This window comes from Rattus norvegicus, chromosome 4 (genome assembly GCF_021556685.1).
Source record: "Rattus norvegicus strain SHRSP/BbbUtx chromosome 4, alternate assembly SHRSP_T2T, whole genome shotgun sequence".
Classification (NCBI taxonomy): domain Eukaryota; kingdom Metazoa; phylum Chordata; class Mammalia; order Rodentia; family Muridae; genus Rattus; species Rattus norvegicus.
Window position 1 is genome coordinate 137,485,075 of NC_141537.1, and position 26,492 is coordinate 137,511,566.

Sequence of the window (26,492 nt, forward strand, 5' to 3'; positions counted from 1 at the left end):
TAGCAACTGGCTTTGCCAAAAGGCAATACTCTTGCAATAGCCCCAGCCCTGGGAATGATACCAAACGATACTTCAGCCAGAGGGTAGGCAGTAAATCAACAGAAGAAGAAGAAAATGTCCACAGCTTTTGATACCTTTTATGTTTTTCCAGTCCACTGGCCTATCTCTCTCACCTTCTGCTTCTGTTTATGAGAGCCCATCCCCCCCCCTCTCCTTTGTGGTCCAGTTGTAGTTTTTTCCATTGGCAGGGTCTTCATTCATCATAAGAGAGAAAATTCTCACCTTTTGAAAATAATGTGATCGGATTTTTGTATGACTGGTGAGGTAGCGCTTCCCTAGGATCTCATAGATCAGGGGTGTGTGCTGTGTGAAGTGTCAGACAGTGGAGAGGGAGTCAGGAGAGAGCCCCCCCCCCCCCCCCCGAGCAGCAGCAGAAGGTATCTTTCACAGCCTTGGATTCTGGCTGAAGGCTGTCTTTTGGTTCCAGACTTGCTGGAAGCTGTTGTTTTGGCCAGCAAGCATAGCTGTGTTGCCTGCATTTGCTACTGTAGAAAAATAATGGGCTCATGCGTGGAGAACATGGCTGTGGGATCTACTTGGATATAGATATTTAAAGGGATCTGCTTCTACTGAGCAGACCTCTGAAAGAGTAGTCTTTTTCTTTCTGGGTTTACCATTTTCCCTCTCTCCCTCCCTCCCTCCCTCCCTCCATCCCTCCCTCGTCCTATCTTTCCCTACTTGTAAACGCTTTCCCTTCTTTTCTTTCTGAAAGTTTGGTTGCCTTGGGAAAGTGAGCTGCTATATGCTGACTTAATTACTGTTTCTAGTTAGCCACAGGCAACTATTAGTATTTCCAACCCATATGCAGTTTTATTCAGTATCAGAGGCTCAGAACTCTGTGTGTGTGTGTGTGTGTGTGTGTGTGTGTGTGTGTGTGTGTTCATAATAAGAATCCTTATGAAAGACTATCACATTACTTTTTGATCAGGCTATTGGACTTTAGTATTACTTAATACAGTTTAGGACATTTAACTTCAAAAGAAAGAAAGATGTGATCTTCTCATTGAATTTCTCATGTTTATTGACACAGAGAACACTGAAAAGTGTATCTCTCTCCTTTCCCCTTTCTTCAAATCTGTGTGACTATTTTTCAATCTGTCTGTCTATCTATCTACCTACCTACTTACCTACCTAGCTGCATCTATTTTCCTATATTCTGCCAGTCCATCTATTGATCTTAATGTGTCCATCAAACGACTACCAGTGAAGAAAAAGCTGAGTCTTTAAAGGTTCTGTGATTCTCTAGCCAAAATAGAGTTTTCTGTTTCTTTTGCCCAGGAAATGCCACTCCAGAAAGTGGTAAATTTGAGACCAACTTGGCTTTGTATCTCTCCTGCGGCTCCTAAATCTTGGAAATGGTTTCCTACGGGCTCAGTATTTTCCTTGTTGGAATTTATTTCAGTTTTCTTTGTTTCTACTTTAGAAAACAAGCCGCGTGAGTAATGATGCCTCGGGCAGAGGAATCACTCCAGTGGCACAATTTAAACCTAGGACACATCCTGCCCTCACTTGCATTTGTAATATGCCAGCACAGTCAGAAGGAATTGTGCCCACACACAGACTAACAGCATTGAGCCCTCAAGGTTAGCAATTAGGAACATGGAAAAGCCCATTTATTCATTTCAAAATATTTGATGGAAATGCTTCTGAGGCAGAATCTTGAGGCTCCTTCCTTCTTGTTGATCCCAGTAGTGACATCAAACTCTGAGGAGAGCACACAGCCATAAATGTCCTCATTGTTTAGTGCACTAGATGAGAACAAAACAAGACTGTGTAATCAAACCTCCGTGGAGTAAAAGTTAGAAGTCAATAGTTCCATTACTATCAAAGAGCGCGTACACGCAACAGGGTTATTTTTTAAGACAGCATTGTATGAACATTTTCAAAAGTATAATCAATGTGTGGAAGAAAAAAATGAAGGAGTGTGATCACTAGTTAGATTTGGCAAAGTTTGTAAATTCTCTATACTGCATCCCGCAAAGAAACATCATGTTTATTGGTAAAAAGAGATGCATAACGCATGGGGATTGGGCCTTGGCACTGGGGATAAGCAAGGAAAGCTTTTATTCTATAGCATTGAATTAATAGAGACTAAGTAGGTAAACGTCACTGACCAATCTGGAGAAGTACTGATTGTAGCGGGACACAAATTGTACATTAGATAACAGTAGAGAAGCTTTTTAAATTTGTACCTGCACTGATTTGACAGCTAATGGAGATGGTTCTTTTGCAAATTAAATTGAGAGTCGTATCCCCCTCCCAAATGAAGAAGCAAAACCCGCAAGACATTTTTTTTAAAGTGGTACAAGGCACCACACCCCTCGACCATGCAGCAAAGGGTAAAACAGACTGGAAGCCTGTGTGTGGAATATGAACGGAGGAGGGAGGAAGAGGGAGCAGAGGGGAGGAGTTTCTTTTCGTTTCCTCGGTGGCAAGGCGAACCCGGCAGAGATCCTGCCTCTTTTGGCTTAGAGATGTTAAAAATGACAAGCAAAGTTTTCTCTTTGTCCCTTGCTTTTCATAAAACCAAAGTCTTAATCGTGTAACTGCCTCTTGTCCCAAGGGAGACTGTGTAAAAGGGAGGGAAAAGAAGCGGAGTGGGTGAGGGGTGGCAGAGCAGATCCGGGGGACAGCGGAGAAGAGGCGCGAGCCAGTCTCTGGCAGGAGGGCGTGGATACCGGTGCAAGCTCGAACAGGTCCAGCCTTCTGGAGACCTGTGCCAACAGCAGGAGGGGACAGACGGGATCTCTGTGGGCAAACTAGGGTGTGGACCAGCCGGGAGCGCCTAACTAGAAACTCCCCTGGATCCTCCCAGAGGCGCTGGACTCGCTGGTCCCCTTTTGCCCCACTGAGCCACCTTTAGAAGTTTTCCCAAGAGAAGGTACCAGACAGATCGGATGTCAGAGGCAGCTCAGGTAAGTCTATCTGCGCGTGCCTTACAAGGGATAGGGCTCTCTCCATGCGCCCTTTAGCCAACTCTTTGAGCGAGGTGAAGGGAAATCAAGGGTTTGCTTCTGGGAAAAGAGCAACTCTTTATGAAAAGGAAATGGTGCACACCCCTGGCCGTCCTTGCCCAAAATGGGAGTGGCTCAAGGTCCCTTCCCTAACCTGAGAAGAGGCGCCACCTTTCGTAGCACCGCCGCAGGTGGCCAAGGCTGGATTTTTGGACAGCTCCGGGTCAGTGGATGGAGTAAACAAGCTTCGAGGACCCCGGCACCTTCAAGCTGCCAACCTTCGGTAGGCTGACTTGTCTTTCTTCCAACATTGCCACTGCCTGCCTCCTTAACCTCAGGAGAGAATGCATGCCCTCCATAGCCTATAGCCTTTGGGGAGTGGGGGCAAATACATTTCTCTCCACTGCCCCTTCTAGGTCTTGGGGATCCAGACTTTCTCACCCCAGCCCCAACGTCCCTATCTAGCACTTAGTCTCTAGAGATAAATCGTGGTCGCGCCGGTGTTCCCTAAATGCCTCCAGCCTGGAATGAACGATCTGTGAACTGCCGGGTTAGGGGAAAGATAGAAGCACAGTACTCCATTTCAACAGAACACCGTGGGGGCTGGAAGGCAGGCCGGGTTGGGGGGGGTGCGGTTGCCATGGCTCCCTTGTAGCCCAGCCTCAGGAGCTGGGGATGGCAGTCACAGACAGTCCCTTTTTCCTCTTTGTGCCTCTCCTGTCCTGTTTCTCTGTCTCTTCCTATTTTTTTCCCTCCCTTGAGTGAAAGTGTGCTTAGGGAGGGAGCAGAGGGCAAGTGATTAATTTGGAGCAGGGTGGGTTGGAGCCCAGAGGCTGGGGAAATTTGGCTGTCTCCATTCCTTGGTCCCTTGGCTAAGAAGAACCTCACTTTCTCAGCCAGGGACAGGGCTGAGGAATTCCTGTTAAAAATCTGGGGCGGGAGGAGCAGCGGCACCACAGTTCAGGTATTTGGAACCCAAAGCATCAGAGAGAGGGAGTTGGGGGGTGGTCTGCGGTCTGACTGAGAGGGTGGGCGGGGAGTGCGAGTAGCCACCAAGAACTAGCAGGTGTGCCTGACACTGAGTGGCTGGGCGGGGAAGGCGCTTCTGACTCTGCCTGGGGAGAAAGGCTATCAATACCGCCCCGCAGGCCAGAACTGAGAAGAGCTTGCTGGTGGCAGCTAGAGGAAGGCGTGTGCACCACAGCGAGCTCCCGCTGCTGGAAATAGGGGGGGAGATTTGCGCGTGCGTGTGGGTGCTGAGCTAGGTAATTCTTGAAGGTACATCAAGGTAGAGTACTGGATCGCGCACCTGGCTGTGAATTCCAGCCCTATCTACTCTGGGATGTGTGACTTACAGTAGTCATTTTCTCTATGCCTCAGTTTCCCTCTTACTAATAGGTATCAGTACGTCCCATTTTGACCTGGAAGACTAGAATGAGATTATGCAAGCAGACAGTTTACCTGGCTTTTCTGATGAAAAACTAAGAAGTTAGTTATCCTTGATGGTATTGCTGTTACAATTAATCCTCGAATTAATTAGATAAGGTAGATTGTCCTTTCTCGGCATTTTTATTAAGGGCAAAATGCTGTGTTTTCTAATTTTGGAAAATGACGTTTGTTAAATTTATTGACACTCTGTTCAACTCGTAAATCTGGTTTGCAGAATAGAAAAGAAAACCTGAGCAGTTATTAGCCTATTAGCTCTGAGTCCAGTGCTGGACAGAGCTTAGAAAGCTGCCCAGGGAAACCACTGATCACAAGAGAATCCAGGGTTCCCCCACCCCCATAATTTTGTACATAGGATCTGAGCTCCATCTCTCGCCTGCTGATGGTACAATTGGGCTTGTCTCAGTTTCAGTCTCTTTGTGATAACACAGACCTATTGCTTCCTAGATTTAACTTGGCTATAGAGTCTAATATATACCTGGATCTTAGCTCTCATAGTCTTTAGTGCTCCAATACGTTCAACTCTCCTAATGACAAGATGTGACCTCTTGTCATACGTGGGTGCTCCTGAGTAACTGTCATCTAAAACATGAGGTGCCATTGCTAGGTAACTGTGGGTAGAATCTCTTTTAGAAAAAGCTCTTCCTGCTTGTATCTAACCAGAGAAGCAGAAGACTATGAAGATTAATACATGTTCTTCAGGCTGCTCTTGTGTTCACACTTGCAGGCTTCTTTCCTTCCTTGCAAGTGCCTCGTGGTTTTATAAGTTTTATTTATCTGGCATTGTGCAAAAGGAACTCACATTGTGCACAATATGCTGTTATCTTTACGTTAATACCCTGCCATCAATTAGGCAACTAGTTTTAAATCAATTTTTAAAGAACATTTTTACACACACACACATACACACACACACACACACACACACACACTACAATTAAGACATACAGATATCATCTCACATATTTTATTGAAGTATATCTTAGTGAGAAATGCATTACCTGTATGGAAGTCTGTCTTTATATTTACTTCTGAAATATTTGAAGATAGAATATTAGACCTAAAGTTGCTTTGCTGGAATAATTTAACCTGATTCATTTTTTTTCTGAAGAAGTGAGATAAAAACTGTTGTCCTATCAGTTTTAACTGACAAGGGAAAAATTAACTAAAGGCAACTGACGTCAGACAGGAAAGGGTGATGGTCTACAGTATGCTGTGAGGGCAGTTCAGGTGGTGGAGTGCTGCTTTTCAGTAAGCATTGAGGCACCCACATCCACAGTTGGCATGTCATCTTTAAAAGGGACCTTGAAGAATTAGTGTGACAGCTTGTCTGAAATTCATATGATCATTTACATATTGTTTCCCAGGAGCTCTGGCACTAAATGTTCTATTTATTGGGAATTATTTTGCCCTTTGATTGATGACAGCCAACACTATGATTTAATGTAATCTGCTCTGAAGACATAGATTTTACTTTTCACCATTTTCTATTTTCCTTTAAAAATCTAAGCAGCCGTGCAGTTGAGAAAAGGCTTATTACAGCAGACAAAGGGCAGCGGCACAAAACGTGACAGATTGGAAGGTGTCGAGCCCTGAATTTGGGGGAACTAATTAATGTGTCAAGGTATAATCAAGAGGATGAACTTGTCTCTCTACTGCTTGCAGTGATGAACTATATTTTCTGATTCAATCAGTGTTCCATGCTCCTTTTTTTAAACCAACTCTGAGAATACTGTATTTTCAATTATGAACATTTTGATTACAGCTTCATCCTAACTAATTCAGTCTGAAGAGAATGCAATTATTCTGGTGATTTACATACAATATGCTAAGTTAACACAGCTAATGAGCGAAAGCATAATATTCTTTCTATTCATTCCTGGAAAAAATATTGTGCTAAGCATTCTTTGAAAGACAAGATTACATTATTCACCAGCACTTGGAGTCTACCTACAGGTAGACTTGGCAATGAGCCATTTCCCTCTGCCAGTCAAGTGAAATCTCTCACATTTTGGAGATCACGTGTCTGTCCTTCCCCTTGGGAGGGACTAGAAACAATTCTCAATTTAATTAGATATGGTGCTTTCTCTTTTCTGAATATATTTATTAGAAGAAAGAGTCTACATTTTCTAATTTGGGGGCTGGTTAACACTTTAAACATTGCTAATTGCTGCAGTTTATTGTATGTGTGTTTTAATAGTGTGGTTAGTTAATTATAGCTTTCTCATTAGCACCATGTAGAGAATAATGAATTAACGCATCCCTTTGATCAAAAGCACATCTAAGTTTATCTTCTGAGAATGAAAGTGTTATTGTGTTACCAAAAGTCACTGTAATTTTCTCAAGAAAATCAAATTGGTTCGAATTCTTTAGCAGTGTATTAGGAAGCTTGATGAATGCATCGGATTGATCCCAAATGAGAGAGAAAGTGGAGCTGTGGTTGCTTGGCAACCCAACATTATTCTGCAATCTCTTCTGGTATATTCATCCAGTAAAGTAGAAAATTCTGTTTTGTTAACAAATGTTTTTAGTGGATGCACAAATAGACCATAACTAATTGAGATTTTATGTATTGCAGATTCGAAAACGAGCCTGCTTACCTTTCCATTGTGTTTAGATAATAAAATATAAAAAATATACTCTGTTTTCATAGTTCAGAATTTTCAATAAACAATGTTTGTTTCATTCAACAGAGAATTTGTTTCTAATAAAAGAATACACATTGTGTGTCGTGTTTGAAAGTCAAATCAGTAAGACTCTGTGTAGCTGTATTCAGGAAGATAAATAAAACTCAAGCATAAAGCTTGAGGTAGAGTGCTTTGAGGTGAAATGAATCCTTTGAGCTGTGATGATGCACTGAGAATTCATTTTTCATCAGTTGAACTGACAATCGAGTAGACCTGAGTATGAGCATCCAACTCGGTTGACGAAGGCAGACAGTGAGAACAATAATAAATGCATTGGATTTGGGAAATGTATCAATACATTTGGGTTTTGACTATATCTTACCACCTTTTCTTCCTTCTGATGTTTGCTTATATCTTAGTAGTTACAGAAATAGGAAATCTACACAGCCACTGCTTCCATGGCCCCCTCCCCGCCCCCATATAATTGCCTTTTTCCTTACTCTCTAAGAACGACAATCATATCATTTTCCTCTATAGCCTATGAATTTTAGTGCACATCACAATTCCATTCTCAGACTATAAATTCTTTGAGGGCATGTGTTCCATTTTATGCACCTCATAAACCCTTACAGTCCCTGGCACGGTAGAAAGCACATTGTTGTGATGGTTAAATACAATGGCTTTGTAGTCCAGATACTAGAGTTCAACATTGAAGTGGCCAACTCACAGGTGGTGTAGCTAAGTCATTTTGAGTTTACATTGATTCCACTCATAAAAACGACCTACATACCTAGCTCATGCTTGCCGTGGTGAACCTTACACAAGACAGTCTCTAGATAGAGCTCATTAGCACTTACTAACTGCTCATTAATTTCCAGCTTTTTAATTCATCGTCATCTTTCTATACCATTCTTAGGTGTGTGAATGTACAAAGGCAGATAAATATGTGTCTGTTCAGCCCTTTGTGTATGAATAAATGTGAACTGTAACCTATATGAATAGCAATTCTGTCATATCTCATAGATTCTGAGTAGTAGTTCTTACATGTGGCTGAAATGAGAAGTACCAAGAAAGCTGTTACAATTACTACGCTACTCCCATCAATCAGAGTCTGTGGGGCTTGCAATGAGATTCCAGTGTCCTGCCACAATTGTCTTTGGTTTGCATATGTCTTCCCTAAAACCCTGCAGGCCTGAAGATTGACTTACAGTCACCCCGTCATCATGAAGTTTGGTTGGAAAAGAAAAAAGCTTTGTCCAGTCCTTGATGAGTATAATTTCATTTTTCCACCAGATATCTCTTGAGGAAGATAGAAAAGAAGCCATTATTGTGGTTTTTGTGGGTTATTTGAATAAGCCACACTGAATTTAAAGGGCCACACTAGGTTCATATATTTTAGCAGGCTTAAAGATCAAGAAACCTGGCATTTTTGAAGTCTGAACACAGATGTCTTTTACCTTATGATTTCAAAGAATGCAGGAAGAGGAACTTGCTTTGGGTACAGTTATCTTATAGGGGAGCTTTAGCTTAAAATCTTCTTGTGCAGTGTCAAATAAAAGGAATTTAGTATTCAAAATTATGCCCTTTAGATTGAATAAAACATGAAAATGTATTTTGTCTGGCTGCTCTCAAAGAAATTTTCATTAAAATTTTCATAAAATATGTAGCGATTCTAAGAGTTCTATATATGGCTAATTTTGGAAAACGAATCATATAACTTAACCTGTGATGATGGGTGATAGAGAATTTCCTTGGTCTGAATTGAATAGCTGAATGGCACTCTTTGGGGGTATTGAAAGACTCATAGATTTTTGTCCAGTCTTGATCAAACCTAATCTCTCTCTCTCTCTCTTTCTCTCTCTCTCTCTCTCTCTCTCTCTCTCTCTGCCTCATTTTTAAACAGGGTTAAGGAAAATCAACAGTTTGTTAAATAACCTTGAGGACATTGCTGGCCTTCATCTTAATGTTGAAACCAAAGTCACGAGGAGAAGAGAAAGGTTGAACCTGTGGCTTTTGACAGAGGTGTATAATTAAGGTCTAGTCAAAAGACAATGTCATCTCCCTCCTTCAACAAGTGCTGCTCCTTTTGCAGAGTAGCAAAATTGACCCACAGTCAGAAGCCAAAGGAGCCTTCTCTGTAAAGGCCAGCTATCTCCCAATAGAACAGGATGGATGAGGATCCTCAAGAAATGGGTTTGATAGGTGTGCAATGAAACTCAATATACATTGCCTACTTCCACTTTATAGAATGTGATTAATGAAAGATTCAACTTGAATCACCACAAACAAACATTACTAAACTTGCATTCCAGGCCATCTTTAGCTCGTTTCTTTTGCTATTCTTTCTTCCTTTATTTTTTATCACCCCAGATGGCCAGGATCATAACCGCGTATGTGCTTCAACTTTAGTCCCCAACCTTCAGAATAAACTGTCAATCCCCCTGTTTCCTCGCTGCTTTCCAAGACTAGAGTTGATATAACAGTGCAGAGAATGCCAAAGACAGCTTCTATGATATCAGGTTTGCTCACACAGCAGAAGTCCTTCCCAAAGGAAAGCTTTCCTGTGACATTGGGGACAGTGGTTGCTGGGCATGTGTAGTGGAAGATCAAGTGGCATTGTCAATGGAACACCAGGGTCACCTGGACATCTGGATCATTGCAGGGAGTCCCTGCTTTTGATAAAGTTATATACACAAGGCAAGAATGAAGAAACAGTTAAGGGTATATTGCGAAGGGGTTTGGGTTTCTGAAGCTAAGGGAGGAGGCACCCTCTAGGACTATAGAATATAGATAGGTAAGAAGAATGCAGCAGTTTTTGATGATGCGATTATGTGATTGTGAACAGAATATGCTACTGTATTGAAGACTTAAAGAATCTAAAATTGACAATATCTATGTATTATTAGTTGCCTTACATTTTAGTGGATCGAAAAGAAATAAATCATCTCATCTACAAATAAGCTTGAAAGACAACAAATACTGACCTTTTCAGGTACTCTACTGCTCAAACTGCTGTTCCATTAATTCAGAAAATTACTTATGACATGGCCACTTAAAACGTAATATCTTGTGTTATGCAATCACTGAGTTTTTGTTTTAAATGTTGTTCTCATATCCTACTTGCCTTTTAGAACAACATACTCAACAGAAGAGGGGAGGCTAGTAGCCTATTTTATATATCAAAACATCAACTCAAAGTCAAATAGCCAGCCAGATAGTGGGATAAAAAGGAAAGAAAGCTCAGATAACCTCATTAGTAACCCAATTAAATGCTTATTCTTCACCTTCATAGATTTTTACTTGTTTCCTCATTTGAAACATATAAGAAAACATACATTGGAAACTTTTTCCCACCTTCAAATTAGAAGACAATATGTGAAAGACTGAGGACTCTAATGAATCTAGTAAAATACTACAAATGTGACCATTTACATTCTGTAGGTTGAATTTAGTTCTGGCAATATATATATATATATATATATATATATATATGTGTGTGTGTGTGTGTGTGTGTGTATACACATACATACATAAACATATACATATACATACACATACACATACACATACATATACATGTATATATATTCTATAGTGAAAATCAGAATTGACATTTTAGGGAGACATTAATAAACGCTCTACATTTTGAGAATGAAAACTCTGAAAAGGATGCTGAAATGGTAGAGTGGTCTGCATACAGCATGGAGTAAGAGTCGAGAGCTTGGGAAAAGGAACTAGGTATTTCACTTTGAGTGCTGTCATTGACTCTTGCTAGCAATATTGGGTCATTTTGAACAAGACGCTTCTATGTACTAGGTGGCTTAAAGGGGGCTCTTATGATATTAATGCTTTCCTCAAATTACTGAAATACAGATTGCAGAACATGAGTAAACATTTGAAGATGTTGGATGGAATTATTTAAGCAGTGTCTGCTTCAGCTTTACTCCTACAGCTAGCATGAAGTAATTATTGGATGTATTCCTTGTTATCTACCCAAACTTACTTGTTATGTATCTGCTTATTCATGGTAAATATGAAGAAAAGTAGATAAAAAGAAGTCTTTCAAAAGTGTTAGACAACACACACGTATCCTATTTACAGTACCATTTAAAAAGAGGTTTTAAAATCCTTCTTGCAATGGAGTCATACTGAAGAATATCCACTGAAAGGAAAATTTGCAGGGGTAGGGGGTACTGAACTATCTTAGTTAGACTCTGCTATGATTAAACTCCCTGGGGACCCATGGCTCCAGCCGCATATGTAGCAGAAGATGGCATTGTCTGCCACCAATAGGAAGAGAAGCTCTTGGTCCTGTGAAGGCTTCTTTCCCCACTGCAGGGGAATGTTGAGGTGGGAGTGGGTAGATGGGAGGAAGAATATCTTCATAAAAGCAGGGGATGGAAGATGGAGGAGGAAATAATACATAAATATCCAATAAAAAATCTTAGAAAAAAATTCTAGCTTTTTTTAATGCAGTTCAGCAACCCAGAGTGGATGGGTTTTCCTACCTCCATTAATTTGGTCATAATACACTGCCATAAACAAACAATCACACACACACACATGCACACGCACGTGTACACACAAACACACACAAGCATGCCAAGAAGATTGTCTCCCATGTGGTTCTAGATTCTTTCAAGTTGACAATTTACACCATGGGAGCATTTGTGTTCCCTCTAAAAGTGTACCTTAGGAGCATTTGTTGCCATGGATATTTCCTGTGCCAGATCCTGGGTAGCATGTATGTAGAAGCCAGCAATTACTCTCTCCGTAGACTTTGCTTACTATTTCTGCATTCTTGAAGAAATATTGTAGATGATTCATAATATAAATATGCATGGATTTCTCTCACATCTGGGTATTATATATAGCCTATGGTATTATGTGTTTGGCATTTCTGCCACTTGGATTAAGAAAAAAAATAGTTCAGGATAGCAGAAGATCTATTTCACCTTACTAATGTTTGAAATGATTGAAACTATAAGATAACACTGTCTTTGTTGGCACCTGTCAATCAATGTAAGGGTTATTTGGAAAGTAATGTTACTCTTTTCCTGACTGATAAACTATACTTTGGAAAAGTGGGAACTTGTCTTTTAATTGAAGTATTTAGAAGTAAATGCAAATTTGTTATTATTTTAGTCTGTATATATAAATAGCATTCTTAATTAATCAATGCTAATTGATTCCAACAGGCTCCTTTTGGTGTACAGGTTAAGGTTAAGAATATGATTGTATCCTGTTTTGCATAAGCAGGAGATCTCGTCTCTTTCCATTCTATACACTATTAAGCATTTGTTTAATCCTTGCCTGCATCTTTAAAGTAGAGCACTTAGTTTTTCCCAAAGCAGGTTTTCCATTGGGTTGAGAATATAAAGATTTCTGTAACTCACTCCATACAGTGAACCTACTATCAAAATTCGTATACTTCCTTCAAACGTGATGATGCAAAAATGTGTCCTAAGTTGAATAATGACGAGACTTTCAGAGCACTGGCATGGCAGCATGCGAGGAAACAAAAATAATGACTCTAGCATCTGCAGTCTACAGCCTATAGGTATACCTGCATGAATAATTAATGGACTACTCGAAGTTATTTGTTCTTATTCAGTGATATCCTGTTTTCTGTAGAGTTCAAAATGAATGGATAAAGCCAGAAAACAAACTAACTTTTAAAATTGACCTTAATCCCACTTTGCTTTATGACCTCTGGAAATTCTCAGAGGACATAGACCTCAAAGGGTCTCAACAGTCTATTTGTCTTATGCATGCAAGTCTCTGCCTGTAATTGATTTAGCCAGAATAGATTTTGCTCACGATTGATGTGCTTGAAGTAATATTAAAGGACTAAGGAGTTCAGGTGCAACCTAGTGTGTGCTTTAGTGAGTCAAGGTCAAATACATTGGCTTTGACCTTAAACCCTGTCCCTTTAATAAAGAAAAGCGTGTGGTGGGTGGGGATTTTATCAGGGAGAGAATGCTTTCCATTCACTTTTGAAAATTGATATGACTTGTTTAAGTTGGAAATTGACATCTGTACACAAAACCTTTTGAATGCTATCTTCTATTTTCCTGTTTCACCAGTTATAAAGGGGATAGGAAGAGCATTGACCGTCCCATTCAGTGGCAGTTGGAGGATTAATGAGCTAATATTTGTAAAGTGCTGTGAAGATAAAGGTGTCAGCTATTATTATTACTAATAAACCATTTTTCTCCAGTGTAATTTTGGACAGCAGCCATTAAAAACCCATTACTGTATTTAACAGTAAAACAATCTGCTACAGCCTAGTATTTACTACCTCAATTAAGGATATATTCTGCAGCTTTTGCCCCTCCAAATACAGAGCTGGTGAGCTGGTGGTGGCCTGCCATTTCCTAAGCTCATCAGAGTACTGGGCTTGGATCTTTTGCCCATTGCTAGAGAAAGCCAGGCTCTGTTCTGCTTAAGAAACAAGGTAGGATGCACCTTTGTTTTTGTGGTTTATAAAATGAATGGATCATTAACTGTTGGGCTTTTTACCCATCTGCATCTATATTGTGGTTTATTATCTTTGAAGGTTGAATTCTACTTTTTATTTCATTGTTTGGCACTGATACCATGAATGAATTGGACTCATGGGTGATTGCAGATATGTTTATGCATGAGAGGAGATTGGTGTGCAGTATTTACAACTCATAACTAAGCTTACAGTTCAAAGACTGAAAAAATTATGTATCTGTTCCAGCCCAAAAATATTTAAAGATAAATGGAAGGGCTTGAATCATATGGACTAATTTCTTAAATGTGTAAGTTACTATAACTCACACAGTATTAAATCCCAATCAAAATATATTTAAACCTCTATAAGTGTCCTAAAATACAAATTCATATCAAGTGATATAATTCCACATATTTCTGAAAGAACGCTCACTATGAAACAGTAATTTTGCTATAGGAAATAAAAATAAAAATATAAAATAAGTCAGTGAGTGTATGGATGTGTTCCCAAGGCCATCAGTAGCTACTTACGAATTTGTTAACTATCCTGGAATTTGAATGGGGGAATATAGTTTTCTGAGGAAAGAAATCATTACTTTATGGCACACAATTTTATTATGAAAATCCATCCTCAGTCAGTATTTGCCTTTATGTTAGAACAATTTGAACAAACACAACCATCTGTTTGGTTTTAGTAGATGACAATATGTGTCATATTTAGTAGTTGACAGGTCAGTTTACAGGCTTGTTCACAGAGGACAAAAGTTATCCTCAGTGTCTTTCCATCAAGAAAGAGAATTTCACATAAAGAATGAGATAACATAAAAGTCATACGGATAATGATCATAAAGATAGAAAGCAGTTCAAAATACTAGAAATACATCGTGGTGCAATACCTCTTGGAATGCAGCTCATTTTTCTGAAAGTCAGGTGGAACAACTCTTTCCCAGTACTCTTGCTGCTTAAATAAGACTGAATTCCTAACAGAAGAAGAAACCTTTTCCAAAGAGGTCATTTCAGAGGCAGTGCATTAATAACTATTCAAAAGAGATGTTATTGTCTGCAGAAAGGGCAGTCCATTGTCCATTGCAGGTGAACTGTGGCATATGTTTGAATGTTGATTTCGCACAGGGAGAATGCTTTATAAACACTCTCCTCATATGATTGACTTCTGAAGTCAGACTCACTCTGTTCTCATCCTTTGCTTTGTTGAACTTCACATAAATAATTCACCATAGGACTTGAGATAATTTAAATTCAGAGGATAATAAAAGGTTTGGGGTTTAGAGTACAAGGACAACACTTAGATCAGTTGTCTTTCTAAAGAGCAATGCATTAAAAAAATATAGTAATACAGACAGGTAGGCATACAGACAGCAGAATGACTGCAGGTCTGAGAAGGGGTCAGACCCTCATGTTAGAATGGGGATTGTGTGTCCTTTCTGGTAGGTTTAACAAGAATAAGGGTGCTGACCATTCTGAAATGTTGCCTTATTTGACCTACAATTGGCCATTGATAGAGGTAGCATTGAGTGGTTGGTTAAGGTGATCAAAGGTGACCTTTTCTAGTTGCTCATTATTAAGGATCGATGGTACAAGGGAGACAAGAATCTAGGCAAACATGCTACCTTACTTCTGGAAATGCAAATGACTGGAGTTAGTGGACTTGAAACAGTTCAGCAAAAATGGAGGAACTTTACAAAATAGCATGGATCTGGCTAACAGATACCTACTTTTCATATCTGATTCTTAGGGTATTGGTTGGGAAATGAGCCAGCAGTTTGTCACTGAGAAGAAAGCTAGGAAGGAGCTTATATAGTTGTACTAGACAAGTTTGTCAAAAAATACTTGTAGAATATGTTTTATATTTATATTCACACATATATGTACACATATATATGATTTGTTCAAATGTCTTTTATGCTGTGGTCTAGCTAGTTCAATAATGGCATAATGGCTATCTACCAATGCAAAATCCAAGAATTCTGTAGTTATTTAATCTACATGACTGTATGTTTCATCTAGTGTTTAATCTACACTGGAATCTTAAAGAAGTATGCTCTAATGCCAGTGAAATAATAGACTTGCCACTGATAGCAAGAGCGAGCATGCAAAGAGGGTAAGATTTCTATTTCCATGTCCCTTGCTTCTGTTTTTAGGATTCTATTTTATTTTTTGTTGTATATGTGTCTGTATGTATGCATGCACACAAAACATATTAATGACAGTGCCTATACAATACAAAAGTAGTTTTGAGCCATTTAGAAGATCCATCTCTCTATCCTGTCACTCACTTTTCATAGAGTTTAAGTCCATAGATTTGAAAGTGGTAGTAACATGTCAATATTTTTTGAGTTTTTGGCAAAATCGAGGCTATCCTGTTTCAGTGTGGTGTGGTGTGGGGTGGGGTGTGTGTGTGTGTGTGTGTGTGTGTGTGTGTTTGTACATGTGAGTAAGACAAAGAGACAGTGAGAGACAGAGACACAGAAAGACAGAGAGGAAACAGACATATACATAAACATACACATACGCATGTGCATACACATATATATACATATATACATATTATACATACATATATATGTATACACATATATATGTATATATATGCAGAGAGAGAGAGAAAGAGAGAGAGAGATTTGACCTAAGGGCTTCATGCCCTAAAGCACATGCTAATGCTCTGATTTACTTGTCATAAACACAAGGAAATAATAGACTCTGATTGTCTTGGAAAAAAATCACTTGTAGGATATTGGAGTATATTTCAATATACTGCAAGGTATGTTAATGACAAAGCTGTGTGCTCAGCACACATGCTTTTCAACTGTGTTGAATAAAATGCCTATGGCTTTTGCCTAGACAAAGCAGCAGTAAAACAAAAGAAGGGGGGCCTGTGTTGGCATGAATCCTATAGACTAATATTCTTGAGTTGGGCAAGATGCTCGGATTTTTTTCTCCCAGATTTGTTTTGATTCATGCCCTCTCTTATTCAGTTCTTTTGGAAATCTCTTGGAATTGTGAAAAGCAAGAAATCGCTTAACAGAAGGACTATTTACAGTGAATTCCACATACCACGAACTGAGACCTGCTGCTTAGGTTGACCAGGGTTGCTGGGCTCTACTGGGAGAAGAGTAGAGAGCATTTTCCCTTTTCCTTCCATGGACATGGAAGCCATAGTAGAAGGGAAGTAGGCGGTTTGCTATGAAATGATGACGATGACGAATTTGACTGTAGGAATCTCTTACCTATAGTTTGCAGAAGAACAGCTATAATAGAAATGGGGCTGTTGTGTGCAACATGGTCACAGGTCTCACAACTACCTGCAGAATTGTAGAAGCACAGAACAAGAAGCAGGTCCAGGATCCATAGCTAGGGGAGCATCTTTGGACTAGTCTTTTCCCTTCTGATACACTTTGATAATAAAGAAGTGCAGTCATGCCACGTAGGTACACATGTCTGTGCACTCATGGCCTTTACTCTGCTCTCTCCCTAAGTCTTGTTGCCACCTTCTTCCTCATGTGCCACCTTCCTTGACTTTTCTCCCTCCCTTTTTCCTATGTATTACAAATTAAGTGGGGGTATCATTCTTATTACGCTAAAGCTCTGACTAACCTGTCACAAACACAAGAACATGATAGGCTCTACTCGTCTTGGCAAAAATCATATGTAGACATTAGAGTATATTTTCATATTCCATAAGATATATTAATGACAAAGGCATATTATTAATGGAAGCCAGCACGTGAGTGTATCTTTTAATAGTTGCATCTGCTAGTTTCATTAGCACGAACTTTAGAATCCACAGAACTAGGAGGTGTGTGCCTAGTCCAGGAGCTCACAGATTATCAGATTGTTGCCTTATTTCCTCGACAGGTCATCTTGATTTATTCACAGGGTCAACTGATAACACACCCCTTGAACCAAAGGGAGTAAGTGATGGTTCTGAGGGACTGTAACTCAGAAACAAGAATTCAGATTACTTGAATGAACTGATCCATTGGAGAAAAGATTCAATAAACAAAAACCATTTGCTAATCACATTTGTGAAGGCAATATGTAAATGTCTTGCAACAAATTTGGGAAACTGCTGCTTCAGGACTGTGATGCTATTTGAAGCTTCCTGTCCACTAAGTGGATATATTCTAAAAATTTTAGTAGATAGTCTGGAAGATGTTAAATAAAACACAGAGAAGAGCAGCAAGTGGCTATTGAGGGAATTAAAGACAGCACGGGGTAATTTTGACTTTTCATCTACACCATGCGTACTCTCCATGGTGGATCTACACCTTGGAACATGAGTTTACAGATCTCTACAAGGAATATAAGTTTAGAGGAGTACGCTTCTAGAATGGGTTTCGTTTTCAAATGGTAATACCCAACGTTTTGTAAATAGCCGTTGTGAACTGCCTGATGGGCTGAGTAGTAGCAAACCACAGTGAGTTTCATGTGGCAATTCCTCTGGCTGTTGGCTTGGAACATATGATCTCAATTCTCCCAGAGTCCCTTTTGACAAAGTGCAGTGATTTTGCCATAGCATGGATTGCTTTCTTCTTGTTTTGCTTTAGCAACTTGCCACAAAACCTGCCTCTATTTTTTTCCTTGTCACACAGATTTAGCACTCCCTCAACTGTTCTGGAAAATCCCTTGTTTGTTCTTCCAATTGCTAGAGTCTCACTGGATTTCTGCCCTGTATAGCCTCTCTTTTCCATAGCCTAAAATGTCACTGTTCAAATCTCCTTTCTTGCTTGTCACTTTGACGAGGATGTCACTTACTTCCTGGAAATCTTCCCTGGCTCCCCATAGTTTTGCTGGCCAAGTAACTGTCACACTTGCTTTCTAAGTAAAGTGGCACTGGGCTTCATTATTTTTCTCTGCATCCTTGTATCCTTAGAGACCCTCTAGTACAACAGCCTCCAACCCCCCTCCTCCCAAGCTTCTAGGTTCTCACACAGACTTGGTACTTTCCTTTATTCTGAAGTCACCAATCATTGGGCCCTTGTTGTCTAAGACATGCTAGTTCAAACTCTTTGTGTAGCATTTAGTACTCCCTCCTATAGGTCTTTAAAATTTTTTACCTGCTCATTACACATGTTTGTGTGTGTTTGTGTGTATACATATACACACATACATGTAGAAAGATAGCTATGTATAGACATAAACATAGATATAGTTATAATTTATTCCAATGTATTTCACTAGTTGAAGCACAACAGTCATGTCAGTAGCCAGCCATTAATGAAATGTTACTATAAACATTAATAGGGTGGAAGCAGTGAAACTCACCACATTAAAATTAGATTCTGCCATCTGCTCCAAGTTTGCACCTTTTTCTTCTCTATCTTTAACAATCAGGAGGTTTGTAATAGCTGAATCTGGATGATGACAGCTTAACTCCTACCTGAGTCCTGCAGCCCTTTGTAGTCTATAAGATGGAGAGAGGGTTTGCAGGGACTGCCATTCCTGTGATGAACTCACCAACATCCCACACAAATCATGTGATACCCATGTTAAGGGTATCACAGGTCCTATGATACTACAGGTAGAAACATATAACAACACAAGAAGCTCCAGGACAACCAAGTGATGTTTGGAGTTAATTGTCAGCTTGACAGAATTTCGGATCATTTGGAGATGGGCCTCTGGCCATTTGGGGCAGGCTATTTCTTGATTACATCAATTAAGACACCCACAGCGGACAGCAGTACTCTCTAGTTGGAGTTCTGGAGAATATAATTGGAGACAGGGAACTGAGCAGCAGAATGCATTCATCTTCTTTCCTGACCATGGATGTGATGGACCAGCTGCTTCAGCTCCTGCTGACATGGTTTTCTGCCATCATGAAATGTTTCCTGCGAGCCAGAATAAACTTTCCCCCCTTAAATTTCTTTTTATCAAGAGAGTTTATGTCAGCAACAGAAAGAACAACTAAGTGAACCCTCAGGAGTCCATTTCACACTCCTTTCTTAATTTGCTCCCTCATAATCATTAGATGAAAATCTAGGATGCCCCTAACACCTGAAAACCATTGTGCTGATACATGAATTCTAGAATGATTTATATTTACCTGCTGACCCCAAGAGACTAATACTCGCCCCTAAATATACGCCCAGGAAATGCCAATGTGAATATTGTTGCCCTTTTCCTGAGTGCAATACCTACCTGATGATAAGAAGCTCAGGTTTAAGGAAAGCTGAGGATCTGAGGTATGGACTCAGATAGCAGGCAGTGTAGAAGGTGAAACTGATAAAACTGTCAGGTAACCTAATGCAGGCATCTGACCCAGAAAACACCCGTGTAGTGTTCAAAATGTCCAGAGAAGAGGTTTACATTTGAAAAGCAGAGAAGGAATTCATTTGTGATTTGCCTTTTTTTTTAACCAACAGCTAATTTTCAGCAGTATGTATCAGAGTGTCCTCTGCTATCCTTTGATAAAACCTTCTGGCATGATAAAATGTGACACAAATATTCTCTAGTCGTGAAAGTTTTTATGCCTGTTACATAACGCTAGAGCCTCTCTAATTTGGAGTTAGGTCAGAGAAACCAACCGGATGGAGGATGGCTTCTCTAAGGTATGCATGGTAAACTCATGCTTGCTTGTTCCCTTGACAAGACACTGAATGCAGGGACATTCATTCCATCCTAGATCGGTGGTTCCAATAACCTACTGAAGTCCATTTCAGTCTCGAGAGGATCCTGAAATCACCTGTTCACAGAAAACCAAACAACAAAACCCCACAGCATCAGCCTTATATTTCACCTAGGTTAATATTTTCTTCACATTTAGAAATACCAATAAGCAGAGATTCTGATTCCTTCCAAGGCCTACCTCTCAGAGCTGGAAGCTCAGACAAGGCTGGAGAAAAGTATCTTGTGGGTGTTACTGAGAATCATTAGTCTTGTGATATGAAAAATAAAACAATATGGTCTCTATATGCCCCATGCTCTACCAAGATCCTCATAACTTCTGCTTGGGTGTGTATAAATCTTTCTTCAAGTTTCAGGGATAATTAGGACATTTTTCTAAGCTATCTTACTGGTGTATACTGGATTGTAGATGTTTTGTTATTGAACATGGAAACAATAAGGTTGGATATTTTATATACTTCATTTTATTAAAATGTATAACTGAGTCCTTCATTTTGTTTATTTAGAAAATGTGGATATATGCCTATAGTATTGATTAATAATAGAGTCCTTTGATCCTGGAAATGCTTTGAATGAGTCATATTTCTCTTTCAATGAATTGTGTGGATTTTTCATTTACACCTATTAATGCAGCATGGTACTTATTCTAGTCTCAGAAGAAAGGAGTTTTTGTGTTGTAGGGTTTGAAATCAATTGTTACATATAAAAGACATTTTCTACCTGTGTCTTCTGCAATGACTCCTTGAAAATGAATTATGTGGAGACAGTAACACAATTATTAAAAGGTATCATTTAAAGACAGCCTCTGAGCATATCACTCTCTTTTACTGTCTTTGTTTCTCTCTGTCTTTCTGTCTCTCTATCTCTCTTTCTCTGTCTCTCTGTCTCTCTGTCTCTCTGTCTCTCTGTCTCTGTCTCTGTCTCTATCTCTCTATCTCTCTCTCTCTCACACACACACACACACACACACACACACACACACCCCTCTAATTCTCCAGTGCTGGATACCATCTCTTAGGCTGTGCTTCTTCCTAAAGCTCTCATCAGCAAAGTGAAAAATCTGTTCAAAATGTCAGACACTTAGTCTATGTTTACTAGGAGCAAAAAGGACATCTTTTTTCTTGGCCACACACCAGGTGATTAATTATAGGATGATTCTGTGCACTGAAGCATCTCTGTCATAAGCTTATCACTTGATGTTTGAAAATGGTGTATAGTGGCCTATCAAGTGATTCATTTATTTGTCATTTTATAGCTTCAGAGGTGGTGTTCTGCCGCTCTTTCTTTCTTTCTTTCTTTCTTTCTTTCTTTCTTTCTTTCTTTCTTTCTTTCTTTCTGTCTGTCTGTCTGCCTGACTGTCTGTTTTCTCTTGTCTTTCTTTTGTTCACTGCTATTGTTTTGACCAATGCTTTATTTATTGGTGTCATGAATTAGTCGGTTTACTCACCCTTTGGAAATTGGTGTAATGAATATTCTAAGTGACACTAAATACTCTTAGGACTGGCTTAAAAATAAGAACATAGGCCTGAAAACTATTCACTAAAGTAAAGCAGAAAATATAAGCAAAATGCTGTGGGAAATAATACTGTAATTTAGAGAAATGAAACTATTCAGATATATTTAATGTCTGATGATTTGAGACCCTGTAATCTCAGTGTTTAGCTGGGTGAAGCTAGATCAGGGTAGCTTAGGCTATAAACAAGAACAGAAACAGACAAAAAATCCTGGTGTCTCAAAGGGACGAATTTAATATTTTAGAGAAAAAGGTCCTAGTGATAGTAGTTTCTACTTATTAAAGTGAAATTATTGTCACGCATACAATGACATGCATGTAAGTCAGCACTGTGGAGGCTTCAATGGGAACATTGACAATTAGATGTCAGTCTGGTATATCTATTTGCTTCCTTTCAAACCTGGGTTAAAGTGTAAGACATTGTCTGTAATGGCCAGCATCTGGGGATGAAGATTAGTTGTAGAACCTCGCCACACATGTGAAAGGCCCTGTATTTGATCCCTAGTATGTAGAAAAGAAACCAAGCAAAAAAACCTCAAACCAAAACCCTGAAATTGTACTAATTATAACTGATACAGTTGTGAAATATATATATGTATACATATATATTCTCATAATTTCAAATCTGATCTTCATTGAGGACATTTGAACAAAAGCAAAATGTCTATGTCTGTGTGTTCTTCTTAACTATGATCAGGAGAAATAAATGAATGCATCTTTCATGAAGGATATGAGAGTCAGTTTTGAACAACAAAGGCAAAAGCCACAGCTTCCAAATGAAGATGCGTTCATCTCTGTTCAAACTTTTCCCTATAAAAACATAGACGAGAAGCTAGAGAGACGGCTCAGTAGGTAAGAGCACTTGCTGCTCTTGGAGTTTAGTTCCCAGGATCTCTGCCAAGAGGTTCACAACAACCTGTAACTCCAGCTCTCCAGGACCTGACATCCTCTTCTGGCCACACAGGACTGGTACTTATGTGTGCACACACATTTGTATACACATAGACCGAAACATGAAAATAAAGAAATATTTAAAAATACTGTAAGATTGCTTATTTTCATATTATCTTCAGGAACACATCACCTTACCAGAAGGACTTGCTTTTCCAAATTTTCTGCTAATGCCATCTGTTCATGGCATAAGCAATGCATTTGGTACTTATCTTTTGTAAGCACTGATGTCACTTAACCAAAACACATATACATCTTCCTTTTAAAAGGGAAACTAAATATGACCACTTTCTGTTGGATTTTACAGATCTACACACAGTGTTCTTGCTTAGTATTGATTATTGGGACGTCTAACAAAAGGTCTGAAGCTAGCCTGAAACTCAGCAACAAAGAAAGAGACCTTACCCCATTTGTCCTCTTTGTTAACATTTTCACTTGAGTGGCATGTGATATTAAATCACCTGGAATCAGTGTCTGTAGATTTCAGCAACCTTTTATGTATGGTTGTGTGTGTGCTCAATCTGCAATGAGCTGCTTTCACTGATTAGCAGTTTGAAAATCTGCAGGTAAAGGGAATTTTAGTAGCTTGATTTCCCCACTTCTTTAGCCCTGTGTGCATCTGAAGGGAGGGCATTCCCTTTGTGCCACTCTTGACTAATTTGGTTTAAGCAGATGCCTGCTGGGAAACAAAATTGCCACACATTGAAAGGAATTTACCTGCAGGAATATAACTGTGTTCTCAGATAGAAGATGGAGACAAAAGAACTAGTGTCAAGTGAAATGTGTATGTATGTAGCTTAGGTTTCATTCATTCGTTCATCCATTCATTCATCCACTTTTTCATTCATCAAATATTTATGGATCCAAGACTAAATCCCAGACACTATGAAAAGCATTGTGAGGAAGATAAATCTCCTGTCCTCCTACAATTGCCTTCACTAAGAATGTTAGTCAATAAATAAGTAAAGACATAAAAATCATTCCAGGAAAGAAACAAAGGCTCATGAAAGAGAAAAATTGGAGGAGAGTAGTGAAAACGTTTCTCTGAAAAGGTGCCTTTTAAGCTGAGCCAGAAAGGAAACGAAAGCAAGCAGGTTAAGGGCCAGAAGAACAGAGAGAGAGAGAGAGAGAGAGAGAGAGAGAGAGAGAGAGAGAGAGAGAGAGAGAGAGAGAATGTGTGCACTTAAGGGGCATGACTTGCCCTTTAGAGTTGACAGAAGGCTAGATACTATAGAACAATGAGTGTGGAACCCACTGGCCAGTAGTGTGTAAACTCAGAGTAGATGGCAGTAGTCTACATTTTTCATGGATGACAATATAGTTGAAATGTTCTGTAGAAACTTCTAAGAAATCTAAGAAGTCAAGCAAATCAATGCTATTTATGTTTAAACAACAGCAAATGTACAAGGGCCATATTTGGCAATGAGCAGATCGCTATGTAAATGATGAGGATCAATTGGTCCTTTACAGTGGAGATAAGAAAGGCTGAGATTACAGCTAGAATATCAAAAAGAAATATTTGCAAGCAAAGCTGTTGCTATTTCATTTAATGTGTTTATATTAAGATGAGGCAGTATAAAGAAGGATTTTACATTGTATCTCACAGCCCCTGGATACAGGAAACCTGTATAAGAAATGTGGAGCAAAGGAAGACTTGTGCAATGACAGAACTTTGGTATCTGTTTCCTAACAGTTGACTTGCATAGTCTAGAAGTGACCTCACAGATAGCTCAGTCCTGTGATGGGTAACATTTAGCAAATCTCTGCTGTGGATGACAATAAATTCTTAAGACAAAATAGGAGTGCCGGGTGGAGAGTATTCTGCACAAGAGAAGGTATGGTAATTCTTAGAGAAGCTGTGAGTTAGATGCAGAGGATAGAAGTCATTTTTAATCTGTTGGTTACAAGCATGGTATGCGTTGATAAAAATTGGACAATGACCATATCAAATGGACATTAGATCCCTTAGTTTTTCCTGTATACTCATGGGTATCATGGCTTCTCATCAATACAGAAAGAGTGTTTACAGCTCCTTTTCCATATGGAGACTCGTGGAAAGTTGATTTATTAAAAAATAAGTTACGGGCTGGGGATTTAGCTCAGTGGTAGAGCGCTTACCTAGGAAGCGCAAGGCCCTGGGTTCGGTCCCCAGCTCCGAAAAAAAGAACCAAAAAAAAAAAAAATAAGTTAGGTTGATGGCAAAATTCCTGAATTTTGCTCACTATATTAGTGATGTTAAGTGTTGTCAAATATATATTTTAAGGAAAATAAAAATTCAGGCTTTGAGTGTTAATTTTAAAATGATGGCATCCATAACTTATGTAGAAATTCCTACAAAGAACAAAGGCGTTGCCTGAAGAAGTACTTTCCTTTCAAACTGATACATAAAAACACAACACAATGATAAAATAGGTGAAAGGACAGAGCATTTTCAGATAAAACAGGTGTTAATGATCAATAACATATTAGAGTACTTACTATTGTATATAAGCAAGGAAAAACAAGTTAATGCTACAGAGAAACAAAGTATGATTCATCCATTCATGAGATACTATTAGACAACTGAAAGGAATAACCTACAAAAGTATGCAGCTATTAAAAGAACTTTCCTAAGCATGCTAAATAAAAGTTTAAGTATTGTGTGAATTCATTAATGTGGTATTTTATTAAAGGCAAGACTGAAGGAAGCCAAACAAAATTCTGAATCTCTAGGACTGACAGGTGACAAGAGACTATTGATTGAGGTACATTTTTTATAGCAGTTTGTTTGTCTAAACAGTATTAGCTTTCTGAGTTGACATCTGCTTGCTTGCTTCCTTGCCTGCTTGCTTGCTTGAAACACGGTCTTGTGTATCATAGGTTGGCCTTGAACTTGCTCCATTGCATGTGCTACCTACTAGATGGATCCTAGCCAGTAAACTTAGGGTTTATGCATGCGCTTTACCAACTGAGCCTGCATTTTATTTTTTAATATTGATTACCTGAATTATATGGAAATCTTATCCCAATGCTCTAATTAAAAAATGGAAAGCAACTATTTGTCATTTATTAGACTACAACAAAAATCGTACATGCTGTTGTATGTGTAAAGACATTCAGGAATTGAACATACTCATACGATGGTGAAATGAGTGAAAATTGGAAAAAACAATTTTAAGAGCTAGTAAAGTTGGAGGTATTTGTGCCCTGTAATGCCTCAGACATTCTGCCTCAGAAGGTCATTCAAAGGAAATGTTCAGGTGTGATCAATAAACAAACAAACAAACAAACAAACAAACAAACAAAAAGCACTCAAATGTTTTCTATGAAAGTATTTTAAAGACAAAACAAATCCCCAAAACAACCAGAAACAAGAATTCAAAAACAGAAGAAAACTTTGAATATATAATTACATACAAAAATTGAATGTTTATTATATAACATATTAATTTATAACCTAACATACACAAGAGGTAGATATCAAATATGTAATTTGATTTGTCTAAATATAGATTTCAAATATATTCAAAGAATTTTACATAAAAAACAAGTTTCAGACTGCAATTCGTAGATGAAGCTTATTATATAAATTTAGTGTGGCTCAAATTACACTAATAATCTTTATTGAAAATATAAAAATGAACTTATCATAAGCTAAATTATATTGGTTCATTTGGTATGGATGAAAGAAATGCAAGATGTAGAAAGAAAATTTTAGGAAATTCTTATATTTCATTAAATTAAAATCTTGAATTCTGAGTTCGGACACATGGATCAGTGGATTAAAAATTTTTGCTGATCAAGCACAAAGACCTGTGTTTGGATCCCCTAAACCTA

At 38.8% G+C, this 26,492-nt stretch overlaps 1 protein-coding gene across 8 annotated transcripts in view; it reads left to right on the top strand.

The window, feature by feature from the left end:
* Positions 1 to 2,673: 2,673 nt before the first annotated feature.
* Positions 2,674 to 26,492, top strand: part of Chl1 (cell adhesion molecule L1-like) — a 216,366-nt gene continuing 192,547 nt past the window's right edge. For 3 of the 8 annotated variants that reach the window (XM_087659528.1, XM_087659531.1, XM_087659533.1), the window contains exon 1: positions 2,771 to 2,975. The gene's annotated coding sequence lies outside the window, so the exon portion shown is untranslated. 8 annotated transcript variants of the gene reach the window in all.